At 40.0% G+C, this 14,291-nt stretch overlaps 1 protein-coding gene and 1 pseudogene across 4 annotated transcripts in view; one reads left to right on the top strand and one right to left on the bottom strand.

Moving 5' to 3' along the window:
* Window positions 1–14,291, top strand: part of SLC30A7 (solute carrier family 30 member 7) — a 105,560-nt gene that overhangs the window by 43,484 nt on the left and 47,785 nt on the right. The gene's annotated exons all lie outside the window — the stretch shown is intronic.
* Window positions 1,842–3,101, bottom strand: LOC134729580 (heterogeneous nuclear ribonucleoprotein A1-like 3; annotated as a pseudogene).

Genomic DNA, 14,291 nt, shown 5'->3' with positions numbered 1-14,291 from the left:
CCTTTTTTGTCAACTATGACATTTTTAAAGAATCAGCTGACTGGGCGCGGTGGCTCTCGCCTGTAATCCCAGCACTTTGGGAGGCCAGGGTGGGCAGATCACAAGGTCAGGAGATCGAGACCAACCTGGCTAACACAGTGAAACCCTGTCTCTACTAAAAAAAAAAAAAAAAAAAAAAGTACAAAAAATTAGCTGGGCATGGTGGTGGGCACCTGTAGTCCCAGCTACTTGAGAGGCTGAGGCAGGAGAATGGCATGAACCCAGGAGGTGGAGCTTGCAGTGAGCTGAGATCGTGCCACTGCACTCCAGCCTGGGCAACAGAGCGAGACTCCGTCTAAAAAAAAAAAAAAAAAACAGCAACATGTCAATGCTTTTTGTGTTTGTTTATAAAAGTTTTAAAATATTCTAATAAAAATACCAGTAGGTCCTTTTATTCTGAGGAGGAAATAGTAAAAATTGATTTTAAAGTTTATAAGGAAAAAACAAACAGGAGGAATAGCCAAGTAAATCCTGGAAAAGAAGATGTAAAATATAAAGCCTTTATAATGAACATAATTAGATACCTGAAAGAGCAAGAAGACTAATGGAGCAGATTAGGATGTCCAGAGATGGGTTTATATATATATAGTGGCTTACTAATGATAAAGACAGCACCTCAAATCATTGGAAAAAAGATGGCTTCCCTAAAAACTGGATAGCCATTTGGAAAAAGATAAATTTAGAGCCCTATGTTATACTATATACCCGGAAATATTTCAAATGGGTTAGTGTTTTAAAAGTAAAACATGAAACCATGCTAGTATTAAAAGAAGGCATGGCTGAATTATTTATGGTAGCATGAGAATATTAAGGGGTAGCTGTGGCTCAAAACTAGAAAATCAGTAAGAGAAAAGATTAATGAATTAAGCTACATTTTTAAAAAGAAGAATTTTGGCATAAGAAAAAAGCATCATAAGGAAAGTCACAAGACACAATAAATTAGAGTAAGTATTGGCCACTTAGATCATGAAGGGCTAACATTTCTAATATAAAGAGAGCTTCTAAAAATAAAAATGTAATTTAATTAAGAGACCAACTTCCTGATAGAAAACTGGGTAAAAGTATAAGTTCATTTAAGTTACAGGAAAAGAAATACAAATTTAATGTGATTAATTTATTTATTTTTAAAGACACATTCAGTGTCATGATCGGACTATAACATTTAGCAATCAACAGCATGGGTGCAAAAAATAAAATCTTATATTAAAACCCTTCAGTAGACTGTTTTACACTTTCCATAGAACATAAACTAAGATAACCTGTTATTAATTGTTACATAATTAATCACAAATATAATTTTCATGTTTTTTGCCCATATACACAAATACTGTCTAAAACATGTCTTCTTTGTAGCAGCTAGGCCCTGCCACCACTGTGCTTGGCTGAATTCACAAATCCGTTGTAACCTGTAGTTTCCCTGTCACTTCTCTGGCTCTTCTCTCCTGCTAAACTTTATTTCCTAGCAGTAATTAAAATCTTCTGCTACTGCCATAGCTTCTGCAGCTATTGGAACTGCCACAGCCACCTTGGTTTCATAGTTTAGCAAAGAATTTGCCTCCACCACCATAGGGGCCAGATCTTCTGCCACCAAAGTTTCCTTCCTTCATGGGTCCAGAATTTGAAGACTGTTGTAATTGCCAAGATCATTGTAGCTTTCAGCACCTCCAAATTTGCTTCCATTATTACAAAATCCATTTTAACCATCCCACTGCCACCATATCCACCACCACCAGAGCTACCACCAAAGCCACCATGACCACTAAAGTTTCCACCACAACCAAAATTGCCATTCCCACCAAAACCACCTCCACAACCACCACCAAAGTTTCCAGAAGCACTTCACCCTTTTCGGCTAGATGAAGCACTAGGCATCTCTTGATTTGACACAGCTGCCCTAATTTCACAATTGTGGCCATTCACAGTATGGTATTTCAGAATGACAATCTTATCCACAGTCACGCTTACAAAGGCAAAGCCTTTTTTCTTGCCATTGCCTTGGTCAGTCATGATTTCAATCACTTCAGTTTTTCCATACTGTTCAAAATAATCTCTTAGGTGATGTTCTTCAGTATACTCTTTAATGCCAGCAACAAATATCTTTTTCACAGTTAAGTGGGCACTGGTCTTTGAGAGTCTTCTCTTGAGACAGCTCTCTTTGGTTCCGCAACTCTTCCATCCACCTTGTGTAGCTTTGCATTCATGACTGCATCTACCTCCTCCACAGTGGCATACGTGACAAACCCAAAGCCCCTGGAGTGGCATACGTGACAAACCCTAGGCCCCTGGAGTGCTTGGTGTTTGGATCTCACATTACCACACACTCTGTGAGTGTTCCCCATTGCTCGGAATGGCTCCTCAGATCTTCCTCAGCTTTGTTTCAAAGCTCAACCCTCCAATGACAATGAAGAGCTTCCACAGCTGTTCGGGCTCTTTAGAAAACTGACTGCGACATGACGGCAGTGGGAAGAGAGATTTTAACAATGCCTCCTTGACGGCATCCTCTGGCAGGAAGCACAAACAACTTTTAGAAGAGTAGTTTAGCTCAACGTATAAGGAAGAAATAGAAATTAAAACTGCATTGAGACACCACTTCTTACCCATCAGTAGATAAATGTCCAAAGGTTTGCGTAATCTTTTGGCAAGGCTGTGGGTAAAATAGGTACTCTCATACTTTGCTGATAGGAATGAGAATAGTATTAACTCAGAGGAATTGGGCAATGTCTAGCAAAATTAAATATGCATATACCTTTAATTAAGCAATCACACTTTTGGGAATATATCCCAAAGGCAAATTTGCAAAAAATATAAAAGAACATATCTGTAAAGTCATTCTTTGTGCCTTTATTTATAATAGCAAAAGATTGGAAAGAACACAAATGGCCATCTCTGTGGAAAAAACACTCAAAGTGCTTTTTCTGTTCTCTCACCCAGCAACAATCAACACAGTAGACTTCTGTGAAATGTGTGGGGTTTTTTCCCCAGACACCAAGCAAGTGTTAATCTGAAATAATCGAAAGAATCAGAGCCTAGCTTTATTCAAGTGAAAAGCTGAGAATGGCCATCTGGGAAACACAAACTCCAGAGAAATGGAGTCTGTGCTCCCAAATTAAAAGTTAAGTTCTTGCTTATATAGGCAGAAAACAAATGTATTAGGGTTATAGCATTTTCTATGCAAGGCTGGTTTATGAGTTATAACAATCTAATGAGTTACAGCTTGCTTTCATTTCCTTTTCAATTTAAAAGAGTGTTTTTAACATTTCATCTTAGACATGATAGTCTGTGTATGAAAAAAGTAAAAGGGCAGATAATCTACAGTGAAGAGAGAATGGGCTGCCTAGGTGCCCTTTAATCATTTACAACATTTTATAAAACTATGTGGGTAAGAGAGAAGGCAAATCTAATCAGAGAAACAGTGGTTACAGTTCCCTGTTATGTGACTGAGGTCCTATAATCGCATTCCTTTAAGGCTCAAAATATTTTGAAGTTCCAACAGCTTAGATTTTGAATTACTTATTTTCACACAATCGGTTCTCCAGCAGACAGTAGCTGAGTATCCTCTAATTCAGTTCAATTCTGACACTGCCTGGAGACAGTGTGAGATCTCACAGGTTCTGATGCCATTTGCAAACCCCAGGTTAGTTTGCCTGTGCTTCTGACTGACCGGCTATAAACTGGGGATCCCACTACCCCCTCCTTGGATTCGATTAATTTGCTAAAGCAGCTCACAGAACTCAGGGAAGCATGTTTACTAGCTTATTATAAAGGATATAACAAAGGATACAGATGAAGAGATGCATGGGGTGAGGTATGGGGGAAGGACAGAGCTTCCATGTCATTTCTAGGTGAGCCACACTCCAGGAAACTTCATGTCTTCAGCTATCTGGAAGCTTCTCAAACCCTGTCCTTTTGGGTTTTTATGGAGGCTTCATTACATAGGCATGATTGATTAATTGGCCATTGGTGATCAACTTAACCTTCAGCCGCTCTCCCTATCTGGATCTTTCTAATCATGCCTTGATCTTTCTGCATGACCAGCCCACATCCTGAAGCTACCTACAGGCTGCCAGCCATCAGTCAACTCATTAGAAAGACATCACTTTAGAGAGTCCAAGGATTTTAAGAGCTGTATGTCAGGAAATGGGGTCAAAGACCAAATATGTATTTTGTAATATTACATCATCAGTAAAGCAGTTCTGTACAACCTTAAAAAGGAGAATAAAGATGATCTTTATGTGATAATGTGGTATGATTTTCAAGAATATTAAGAAAACAAGATAGCACTTAATGTGTAGCACATGATATATAGGTTTATAGCATAAGCTATATAAAAGCACTGCTACCTTTTATATAAGAAGAAGAGACATGCATATAATCTAAATGTTTTCATATAATTTTGAAAAGAAACACTGGAAGAATAAATCAAAAGTAAATACAGTTACCTTTTAGGCAGAGGAAAGGGATTAGAAGTGAGACTTTGAATTTTCATTTTATTTTATTTATATATTTTCTCGAGACAGGGTCTGGCTCTGTCGCCCAGGCTAGAGTGAGGGCAGTGGCACAGTCTCTGCAGCATCTGCCTCCTGGCCTCAAGCCATCCTCCTACTTCAGCCTCCCAAATAGCTAGGACTACAGGTGCACACCACCACGCCTGGCTAATTTTTGTAGAGATGGGGTTTTGCCATGTTGTCCAGGCTGGTCTCAAACTCCTGGACTCAAGAAATACACCCTCCTCAGTCTCCCAAAGTGCTGGGATTATAGGTGTGAGACACCATACCCAGACAAAATATGTTTTTAAAATATTTTTGACTTTGGAATCATCCACATATTTAGCCCTTCAAAGAAAAGTAAGTCAAAAAAGTGAAAAGCATATTGAGATTTTTTAACTTAACTTAATAGCTGCAAAAAGAAAAAAAAATTGGCTCCTTTTGGTTCTTTAGTTTTTTAATTTATTTTTTATTTTGTTATACTTTTAAGTTCTAGGGTACATGTGCACAATTTGCAGGTTTGTTAAATAGGTATGCATGTGCCATGTTGGTTTGCTGCACCCATCAACTCCTCATTTACATTAGGTATTTCTCCTAATGCTATCCCTCCCCCCACCCCCTACTCCCCGGTGTATATGTGCCACAATTTCTTAATACAGTCTATCATTGATGGACATTTGGGTTGGTTCCAAGTCTGCTATTGTGAATAGTGCCACAATAAACATACGTGTGCATGTGTCTTTATAGTAGCATGATTTATAATCCTTTGTGGGATCACTGGGTCAAGTGGTATTTCTAGTTCTAGATCCTTGAGGAATCGCCACATTGTCTTCCACAATGGTTGAACTAATTTACACTCCCACCAACAGTGTGAAAGCGTTCCTATTTCTCCACAACCTCTCCAACATCTGTTGTTTCCTGACTTTTTAATGATCGCCATTCTAACTGGCATGAGATAGTATCTCATTGTGGTTGTGATTTGCATTTCTCTGATGGCCAGTGATGATGAGCATTTTTTCATGTGTTCGTTGGCTGCATAAATGTCTTCTTTTGAGAAATGTCTGTTCATATCCTTCTCCCACTTTTTGATGGGGTTGTTTTTTTCTTGTAAATTTGTTTTAAGTTCTTTGTAGATTCTGGATATTAGCCCTTTGTCAGATGGGTAGATTGCAAAAATTTTCTCCCATTCTGTAGGTTGCCTGTTCACTCTGATGGTAGTTTCTTTTGCTGTGCAGAAGCTCTTTAGTTTAATTAGATCTCATTTGTCTGTTTTGGCTTTTGTTGCCATTGCTTTTGGTGTTTTAGTCATGAAGTCCTTGCCCATGCTTATGTCCTGAATGGTATTGCCTAGGTTTTCTTCTAGGGGGTTTATGGTTTTAGGTCTAACATTTAAGTCTTTAATCCATCTTGAATTAATTTTTGTATAAGGTGTAAGGAAAGGATCCAGTTTCAGCTTTCTACATATGGCTAGCCAGTTTTCCCAGCACCATTTATTAAATAGGGAATCCTTTCCCCATTTCTTGTTTTTGTCAGGTTTGTCAAAGATCAGATGGTTGTAGATGTGTGGTATTATTTCTGAGGCCTCTGTTCTGTTCCATTGGTCTATATCTCTGTTTTGGTACCAGTACCATGCTGTTTTGGTTACTGTAGCCTCGTAGTATAGTTTGAAGTCATAACGTGATGCCTCCAGCTTTGTTCTTTTGGCTTAGGATTGACTTGGCAATGCGGGCTCTTTTTTGGTTCCATATGGACTTTCAAGTAGTTTTTTCCAATTCTGTGAAGACAGTCATTGGTAGCTTGATGGGCATGGTATTGAATCTATAAATTACCTTGGGCAGTATGGCCATTTTCATGATATTGATTCTTCCTATCCACAAGCATGAAATGTTCTTCTATTCGTTTGTGTCCTCTTTTATTTCATTGAGCAGTGGTTTGTAGTTCTCCTTGAAGAGGTCCTTCACATCCCTTGTAAGTTGGATTCCTAGGTATTTTATTCTCTTTGAAGCAATTGTGAATGGGAGTTCACTCATGATTTGGCTCTCTGTTTGTCTGTTATTGGTGTATAGGAATGCTTGTGATTTTTGCACATTGATTTTGTATCCTGAGACTTTGCTGAAGTTGCCTATCAGCTTAAGGAGATTTTGGGCTGAGATGATGGAGTTTTCTAAGTATACATTCATGTCATCTGCAAACAGGGACAATTTGATTTCCTCTTTTCCTAATTGAATACCGTTTCTTTCTTTCTCTTGCCTGATTGCCCTGGCCAGAACTTCCAGCACTATGTTGAACAGGAGTGGTGAGAGGGGGTATCCTTGTCTTGTGCCGGTTTTCAAAGGAAATGCTTCCAGTTTTTGCCCATTTAGTATGATATTGGCTGTGGGTTTGTGATAAATAGCTTTTATTATTTTGAGATAGATTCCATCAATCCCTAGTTTGAGAGTTTTTAAGCATTAAGTCCTGTTGAATTTTGTCAAAGGCCTCTTCTGCATTTTTTGAGATAATCATGTGGTTTTTGTAGTTGGTTCAGTTTATGTGATGGATTACGTTTATTGATTTGCATATGTTGAACCAGCCTTGCGTCTCAGGGATGAAGCCCACTTGATCATGGTGGATAAGCTTTTTGATGTGCTGCTGGATTTGGTTCGCCAGTATTTTATTGAGGATTTTTGCATCGATGTTAATTAAGGATATTGTTCCAAAATTTTCTTTTTTTGTTGTGTCTCTGCCGGGCTTTGGTGTCTGCATGATGCTGGCCTCATAAAATGAGTTAGGGAGGATTCCCTCTTTTTCTATTGATTGGAATAGTTTCAGAAGGAATGGTACCATCTCTTCTTTGTACCTCTGGTAGAATTCAGCTGTGAATCTGTCTGTTCCTGGACTTTTTTTGGTTGGTAGGCTGTTAATTATTGTCTCAATTTCAGAGCTTGTTAACTGGTCTATTCAGAGATTCAACTTCTTCCTCGTTTAGTCTTGGGAGGCTGTATGCGTCAAGGAATTTATCCATTTCTTCTAGATTTTCTAGTTTATTTGCATAGAGGAATTTCTTGCCTTCTGCTAGCTTTTGTATTTGTTTGCTCTTGGTTCTCTCGTTATTTTAATTGTGATATTAGGGTATTGATTTTAGATCTTTCCAGATTTCTCTTGTGAGCATTTAGTGCTATAAATTTCCCACTACACACTGCTTTAAGTGTGTCCCAGAGATTCTGGTACATTGTGTCTTTGTTTTCATTGGTTTCTAAGAACATCTTTATTTCTGCCTTCATTTCATTATTTACCCAGTAGTCATTCAGGGCAGGTTGTTCAGTTTCCATGTACTTGTGCAGTTTTGAGTGAGATTCTTAATCCTGAGTTCTAATTTGATTGCACTGTGATCTGAGAGTTTGTTGTGTTTTCTATTCTTTTACATTTGCTGAGGAGTGCTTTACTTCCAATTATGTGGTCAATTTTAGAATAAGTGTGATGTGGGGCTGAGAAGAATGTATATTCTGTTGATTTGGAGTGGAGAGTTCTGTAGATGTCTGTTAATTTCGCTTAGTGCAGAGTTGAGTTCAAGTCCTGGACATCCTTGTTAACCCTCTGTCTTGTTCTGATATGAGAGTGGGGTGTTAAAGTCTCCCATTATTATTGTGTTGGAGTCTAAGTCTCTTTGTAGGTCTCTAAGGACTTGCTTTATGAATCTGGGTGCTCCTGTGTTGGGTCCATATATGTTTAGGATAGTTAGCTCTTCTTGTTTAATTGATCCCTATACCATTATGTAATGGCCTTCTTTTGTCTCTTTTGATCTTTGTTGTTTTAAAGTCTGTTTTATCAGAGACTAGGATGGCAATCCCTGCTTTTTTTTTTGCTTGCCGTTTGCTTGGTAGATCTTCCTCCATCCCTTTATTTTGAGCCGATATGTGTCTCTGCATGTGAGATGGGTCTCCTGAATACAGCACACTGATGGGTCTTGACTCGTTATCCAGTTTGCCAGTCTGTGTCTTTTAATTGGGGCATTTAACCCATTTACATTTAAGGTTAATATTGTTATGTGTGAATTTGATCCTGTCATTATGATGTTAGCTGGTTATTTTGCCCATTAATTGATGCAGTTTCTTCATAGCATCGATGGTCTTTACAATTTGGCATGTTTTTGCAGTGGCTGGTGCCGGTTGTTCCTTTCCATATTTAGTGTTTTCTTCAGGAACTCTTGTAAGGCAGGCTTAGTGGTGACAGAATCTCTCAGCATTTGCTCATCTGTAAAGGATTTTATTTCTCCTTCGGTTATGAAGCTTAGTTTGGCTGGATATGAAATTCTGGGTTGAAAATTCTTTTCTTTAAGAAATTTAAATATTGGCCCCCACTCTCTTCTGGCTTTTAGGGTTTCTGCTGAGAGATTCACTGTTTGTCTGATGGGCTTCCCTTTGTGGGTAACCCAACCTTTCTCTCTGGCTGCCCTTAACATTTTTTTCCTGCATTTCAACCTTGGCGAATCTGACAATTGTGTGTCTTGGGGTTGGTCTTGTTGAGGACTGTCTTTGTGGTGTTCTTTATATGTGCTGAATTTGTGTGTTGGCCTGCCTTGCTAGGTTGGGGAAGTTCTCCTGGATAATATCCTGAAGAGTGTTTTCCAACTTTGTTCCATTCTTCCTGTCACTTTCAGGTATACTAGTCAAACGTAGATTTAGTCTTTTCACGTAGTCCTGTATTTCTTGGAGGCTTTGTTACTTTTTACTTTTTTCTCTAAACTTGTCTTCTTGCTTTATTTCATTAATTTGATCTTTAATCACTGATACCCTTTCTTCCACTTGATCGAATTGGCTATTGAAGGTTGTGCATGCGTCATGAAGTTCTCATGCCATGGTTTTAAGCTCCCTTAGGTCATTTAAGGTCTTCTCTACACTGTTTAGTTAGTCATTCATCTAACCTTTTTTCAAGGTTTTTAGCTTCGTGACGGGTTAGAACATGCTCCTTTAGCTTGGAGAAGTTTGTTATTACTGATCTTCTGAAGCCTACTTCTGTCAACTCGTCTAAGTCCAGCTTTGTTCTGTTGCTGGTGAGGAGCTGCGATCCTTTGGAGGAGAAGAGGCGCTCTGGTTTTTAGAATTTTCAGCTTTTCTGCTCTGGTTTCTCCCCATCTTTGTGGTTTTATCTACCTTTGGTCTATGATGTTAGTGACCTACAGATGGGGTTTTGGTGTAGATGTCTTTTTTTTTTGAGGTTGATGCTATTCCTTTCTGTTTGTTAGCTTTCCTTGTAACAGTCAGGTCCCTCAGCTTCAGTTCTGTTGGAGTTTGCTGTAGGTCCACTCCAGACCCTGTTTGTCTGGGTATCACCAGCGGAGGCTGCAGAACAGCAAATATTGCTGCCTGATCCTTCCTCTGGAAGCTTCATCCCAGAGGGGCACCCGCCTGTATGAGGTGTCTGTCAGCCCCTACTGGGAGGTGTCTCCCAGTTAGGCTTCATGGGGGTCAGGGACCCACTTGAGGAGGCAGTCTGTCCGTTCTCAGAGCTCAAAACACCATGCTGGGAGAACCACTGCTCTCTTCAGAGCTATCAGACAGGGACGTTTAAGTCTGCAGAAGTTTCTGCTGCCTTTTGTTCAGCTATGCCTTGCCCACAGAGGTGGAGTCTGTAGAGACAGTAGGCCTTACTGAGCTGCGGTGGGCCCCTCCCAGTTCGAGCTTCCTGGCTGTTTTGTTTACCTACTCAAGCCTCAGCAATACAGATGCCCCTCCCCCAGCCAGGCTGCAGCATTGCAGGTCGATCTCAGACTGCTGCGCTAGCAGTGAGCAAGGCTCTGTGGGTATGTGCCCACTAAGCCAGGCATGAGAGAGAATCTCCTGGTCTGCCGGTTGCTCAGACCATGGGAAAAGTGCAGTATGTAGGTAGGAGTGTCCCCTTTTCCCAGGTACAGTCTGTCACGGCTTCCCTTGACTAGGAAAGGGAAATCCCCCGACCCCTTGCGCTTCCTGGGTGAGGTGATGCCCCACCCTGCTTCGGCTCGCTCTCCGCGGGGTGCACCCACTGTCCAACCAGGCCCTGTGAGATGAACCAGGTACTTCAGTTGGAAATGCAGAAATCACCCGTCTTCTGTGTCGATCACGCTGGGAGCTGCAGTGGTTCTTTAGTTTTAATGGTCACTCTTAATCTGTGTGTAATTTCAAACTCTCCACCACTGGGTGTAGCCTGCCCTTAAATTAATCTGTTGTTTTGCTTAACTAATCCTTTGGAAACATGAATTCCAGTCATACCTCAGCAACTAAATATTTTAATATAGTTAGCATCCAGTGTAAGTAGCAATTAACTTACTTTGAGATATTCAATAAAAAATATATTCTCACAGTGATATTTAAAATTTTGTATTTTAGGTAATCAGTTAAATAAGAGTTCTTTTTCTTTGTTTTTATTTCACAATTTAGGTTTACTTAAACATGTAACTTTGGAAGTCAGCATGGAGTTTGGGCCCAGAATGGAAATTGGGTGTCAGAGATTTGTTTTTGGTCATGTCATTTGACTGTACCAGTCAGCTCTATGATGGCAGAAAACTTTCACATTGTTTTCTATCACTGCCTCTTGCCAAGGTCCACTGGGGTTATTTTTACTGTTCATGTTTTCCTGAGCTTTTGCATTTTTTTCTGTGGGCTGGTCCTTTTATACACTTTAAAAATCAGCTTCTCCTAAAATCAGGACTTTACTGTAGGCAAAGTTCTCTGAAAGAGCCCACAAAGTCACTTTTATAACTTTAACCCTGACTAGTTAAAAGCACTCACTATGTTGATGAAATCCTATTTTAGTTTGGGTTGCCCTAGAGACATGATTCATGTCCCCCTGTCACATGGATTCAAGTGCAAGTAGTTTATCTGGGAGGTGATCCTAACAAACACCTGTAGAGGAGTGGAGAAGTGAGACAGGGAAGGGAAGGAGCCAGCATCGGGTTCAGTGTCAATTAAGTTACCACTATAGGCAACAGGAGCTTAAGTTGCTGAGTAACTCGGGGAGCCAGCGTAGGAGTCATGTTTCAGAGTTATCCCACTGGAGGGGAAGAAGGGAAATGGGATTTATAGACCAACTCCTCAGTCGTTGGAAGACAGCTGCTGAAAAGCGAGGGAGTGTGAATCAGATTTTTTCCACTTGGCAGATATGCAAAGCAACCTTTGGGGTTAGAGAAAGATGTTAGGTGAAATGCTGGCAGTTAGAAGGAAAAGGGGTGCGAAGCAGGGGAGGGGTATGTCAGGGTACTGACACAAAGTACCCCTTTGTCTACTACAAAGCTAGAACTCATTCAGAAAAAGCAAAGCAATAACAACAAATAACAACGAAAAAGGGAATCAGGTTAAAGGAATCAGGGAAGACAGAAAAATGCTAATCAGAAAAAAAAGCTTTGTTATAGAATCTTAGTTAATCCATTCCTAATTTTCAGCAAAGAAGATCCACAAATTATACTAAAATGTTGCTTGTGAAAAAGGAGGCACTACCCTCCAAGTCTCGTAGTTGAAGAAGAATGGAACCCAACTTTTCCGCAGCATTGCTTCCCATAATGCTCCAAGGTGCACCTCTTTTCTTCAGTTAGAGCTGTCTCCCTACTGCCCAGTGTGCTCATGCCAGGCTTGTGGTAACTGCTGTGCCTTTGTTCGTGCTGCTCAGCCTGCCTGGAATCTTCTCCATGTTGTGAAAAGTCTTCCCACCTGGAAGACCTAACTCAGACCCTCCTCTGGCCAGTGAGGTCCTGCCAACAACCTCCTGATTTCTCCCTCCTTACCCACCTGGCTAGGGTAAGAAGAATGGCTGGGCAGAAGAATGGCCCCAAAGATGGTCAAGTCCTAATCCCTGAAACCTGTGAATATATTACCTTACTTCACAAAAGGGACTTTTCAGATGTAATTAAGTTAAAGATTTTGAGATGGGAGATTATTCTGTATTATCCAAGTGGGCCCAATATAATAAAAAAGGGATCTTAAAAGATGGAAGTGGAAGGCAGAAGAGTCAGAATCAAAGACAAATCTGAAGAGGCTATGCTGCTGGCTTTGAAGATGGAGGAAGAGGCCGGGGCCAAGGAATGCAGGTGACCTCTAGATGTCAGGAAAGTCAAGGAAACAGATTCTTTCTAGAGCCTGTGACACCTTGATTTTAGCCCAATGGAACGTATTTTGGACTTCTGACATCCAGAACTGCAAGATAATTAATTTGTGCTATTTTAAGTCACACAACATACATACACACACACACGCACAAATTCACTGTATAGCCAGAGTGCCTGGGTTCAAATGCTGTTTTAACTTTTTAGCTGTGTGAGCTAGGACAAGTCACTTAGCTTCTCTGTGACTCAATTTTTCATCTTTAAAATGGGGACAATGATAATACCTACCTCATAATTTGTTGTGTGTGACTTAAATGGGTTAAGATGTGTATATAAAGTCTTGAACAGCGCCTGCCACACTTTCAGTAAAAGTGTTAATTCTTGCCTGCCTTTCTTAAAGGAAGGCTATTGAGAAGCAGACACCATCCACTTAAAGTTAGTCTTCTCTTAGTACCGTGACATGTTGTTTCATGTAATTGACTCTTACTCATTCATCACCAAATGGGGAAAGACAGAGAGAAAAAAGGCAAGAAAAAAAAACAGATATAGTTCATCTATGTCTTCCCTAGTTACTTTGGAATGACTAGTTCTTGGCTACCTGATGGGCCAGTTCCTAAACCAAATCCTGGATAGGTTCTACCTGCATCATTTAAGAGGACAAAAGATTAACTGTACTTTCAAAGATGCCCTTTTCTCCTTTTCTGCAGTGTCCTTCCTGGATGCTGAATTTTTTCACAGCAACATACTCGGCCATTAAGAATCAAAGCTCTATTACCATATTGTGAGGAAATGATAGGGTTTGAACACTATGTAGATTGGATCAAATATAAGTATACCATTTTTAACTTGTACTAGTGATATGGTTTGGATTTGTGTCCCTACTCAGACCTCATGTCGCATTGGAGGAAGGACCTGGTGGAAGGTGATTGGATCATGGGGGTAGATTTCCCCCTTGCTGTTCTTGTGATATTGAGTTCTCATGAGATCTGATGATTTAAAAGTGTGTGGCACTTCCCCCTTCACTGTCTCTTTCTCTCCTGTCACCATGTGAGGAAGGTCCTGTCTTCCCCTTCCCCTTCTGCCATGATTGTAAATTTCCTGAGGCCTCCTACTCATGCTTCCTGTTAAGCCTGTGGAACTGTGAGTCAATTAAACCTCTTCTTTTCATAAATTACGTAGTCCCAGGTAGTTTTTTATAGCAGTATGAAGGCAGACAACTACAACTAGGTAGACATAGTTTAACTCAGATTCCTGATAGCTAGTTGAAACCAGGGATTAATTAGCATTTTGGTCCTATTCCTTTTGGATTTTTCTTGCTGACCTTTTTGTTCTGGGCTAATACTTGTCATTTCTGAAGCTACCTGAATGGTTATTCATTCGATTTTGATAGTCTTAACAAGTACTTCTTGTTGTCTCATCTGGTTTTTCTAAACAAGGTCCTGTTTCTTGACTTCTATGCTTTTTAAAATGCAGATTTGCATAAAGAGCTTGTTCTCCTGCCTGTGTCCATCCTTACCTAACCGCTGCTTTCAGATGGAGTGGGGCGGTTCCTCCAGGTCTCATTAGCATTTCAATACAAATGTTACCATATTTAATATGAATAATATGAATTTATTCCTGCCTGATCTTCTCTCAAAGCCGTGTATATTTTCTGGAGCTTTTTGCCCAATACTGTATTGACTTTAGTCTCTTCCCATTTTAAGATTTAATTT

Source organism: Pan paniscus, chromosome 1 (genome assembly GCF_029289425.2).
Source record: "Pan paniscus chromosome 1, NHGRI_mPanPan1-v2.0_pri, whole genome shotgun sequence".
Classification (NCBI taxonomy): Eukaryota; Metazoa; Chordata; class Mammalia; order Primates; family Hominidae; genus Pan; species Pan paniscus.
This window is presented reverse-complemented; position numbering and strand designations above follow the sequence as displayed.